The following is a 2,761-nucleotide window of genomic DNA, read 5'->3' as shown; positions in this document are numbered from 1 at the left end:
CTCGTCTTCAAGTTTTTTGTAGACAATTACTAATCCGTCTCGGCTTCTGTAGCTCCCTCTGGTCCATTCACAAGTCGATCCCCGGGGTGGTACTCTCCAATGGTCTTGCTAGGGGTGTGCGATCCGAACCTTGAAACCCTTGCCCTATTTCGGACCAAAATGTGCGATTTTCAAAAATCAAAAGTCAAAAATGCCCATTTAAAAGCCAGCGTGAAAAACACATCCTATATCAGACCAAATGGTCAAAATCTATGCCCATTTTCAGATCAGCTTAGAAACCATACCTTTTGGGGCCGCACAAACCTACTTACACCATGCAGAAAATACAGCCATTCAGAATACAGGAGAGCCGGTGTATATTTGGCGGTATACCACTCGAAAGCGTTGCGTAACTATTATATAGCCCATAAGCTGCATACAAGGGGGTCCCCTCCTCCCAGAGTCGATCACAAAATTAACAATTCTAAAACATGACATAATCTCCCGTCATTTTTTTTCGGCTAAAGACGCTAAATGGTACCGCAAAAGCCTCTGCTGTGAACCTTTTGAGGCTGAACACCAGAAGAGTTCTACATCTACATCTACATTTATTAAGTTGATAAAATCTTGGAAGACATCACATCAACTGTACATAAGAACTAAAATAGAATATATATATATATATATATATATATATATATATATATATATATATGCAAAAGTTAGATAAAAGTAAATGTGTCAAAATAACACGATAAATAAATATTAATTCCTAGTTACAATTTACTTTACTTATTTCACATACTTCCCTAAATTTAACTTAAAATCAGATAATAACTTGCAATTTATTAAGTCGGCGGGCAGTGAGTTCCACTCTGTTATTGATCTAGGAAAAAAAAAAAAACTTAAAAACGTCCTTAGATACTTTTGGCATCCTATATTTAAAAGCATGGCTGTTGCGTGTTCTTTTTTCACTGTTTGGTATTAAGTGTTCTTCTGTTTCGTCTTGTTTCTAATATGTCCCACTTCAAATCAGACAACAAGTCTGTCACACTCGCTGTTTTGTTGAAGTTTTGAAGGCAAAAACGAGCAGCTTTCCTTTGAACTCTCTCTAGGGTTGAAATATCGCTTTTGTAATGTGGATCCCTCGAGGCACTTGCGTACTCCAATTTGGGTCGAAAGATACTGGTATAGGCCGTTTCACGTACTTTTCTGGGGCAATTCCAGAGATTTCTCTTGATCAACCCCAAGGATTTATTCGCCTTGCTTGAGATAGATTAGATATGTTCAGACCACTTTAATTTACTGTTAACAGTAATTCCTAGGTACGATGCAGAGTCTACTTGCTCAAGTTTGGACCCACAGAAAAAATATGACCGTTGAGGAGGGCTTTGCTTATTTGAAATGCAGATGATTTTGCATTTAGAAGTGTTAAATTGCATTCATGTTGCCAGGTTTCTAGTTTATTGAGGTCGTCTTGGAGATTTTCGCAATCTGAGTCTTCAACCACCACTCCGTACAAAAGGGTGTCATCGGCAAACAGCTTGACTGTGGAGGTTAGACCGTTTGGCAAATCGTTGATGTATGTTAGGAACAACAGCGGGCCTAATACTGACCCTTGTGGTACACCCGAAGTCACTGGGGAGGAGGTAGATGTTGCACCCTCACAGATGACAGTTTGAACCCTCTTAGTGAGAAAGGATTCCATCCAGGACGAGGTTACCATGGATACCGTAACGCTCCAGCTTCATTAGTAAGCGTTGGTGTGGGACTTTATCGAAGGCTTTAGAAAAATCTAACACAGCAGCATGAATAGATTTGTTTTGTTGTAGAGAACTTGCAATGTCATGAATAGTGAGTATTAGTTGAAGTTCTGTAGATCTTTTTGATCTGAAGCCATCCTGACGATCTGTTAGTATGTTATAATGTTCAAAATGTTTCATTACGTGGCTATGTACAATGTGTTCGAGGATTTTCGATGCTATGCAGGTTAGAGATATAGGTCTAGTTTGAAGGATCAGACTTTTTCCCTTTTTTAAAGATACCACATACATTTGCCGATTTCCATCTACTAGGTACGGTTCCACTATCGATAGAATCTTGGAAGATATTAGTTAGGATAGGAGCAATCTCAGCTGTATATTCTTTTAGAAGCCACGGTGGGATGGCATCAGGTCCAAAAGCTTTATTTGTCTTCAATAGCGATAACTGTTTTGCAACTCCATTTATGGTGATAGACAGACTATCAATAGCTGGTATTCAGTCGTATCCAATATCAGGGAAGTTTGGTAAGTCTTCCTGAGTAAACACACTTGAGAATTGATTGTTTAACAAGTCAGCCTTTGATTTGTTATCGCTGATTATGGAGCCATTTATTTCGAAATCTGCAATCCCCAGCTCTTCTTTATTCAGTTGTTTAATATAGGACCAGAATCGCTTAGGTTTTTCTTCAATAGCTTCCCCTAGGTAATCAGAAATATATGCATTCCTTGCTTCTGTAAGCCTTTTATGCATTTGCCTTCTAGCTGCACGGAATGCCTCCCAATCATTGTGATCTCCAGAAGATTTTGCTTTAATGTAGAGCCTTTGTTTACGCCTGGCTAGACGTTTCAAAGAATGATTGAACCATGGTAGATTATATCTTGAGCTAGACTACTTTGAGGGAATGCAAGAATTCATTATACGGTAGATGTTGTCTTCGAAACAGCTCCATTTATCGTCGATTGAATTAAAGCCCCGTGTATCCATATGAAGTGATAGATTTGTAAGTTCTTCTTTAACG

Source organism: Orbicella faveolata, unplaced genomic scaffold (assembly GCF_042242905.1).
Source record: "Orbicella faveolata isolate gen_17 unplaced genomic scaffold, um_ofav_v1 contig_1, whole genome shotgun sequence".
Classification (NCBI taxonomy): domain Eukaryota; kingdom Metazoa; phylum Cnidaria; class Anthozoa; order Scleractinia; family Merulinidae; genus Orbicella; species Orbicella faveolata.
Note: the sequence above shows the minus strand (reverse complement) of the source record.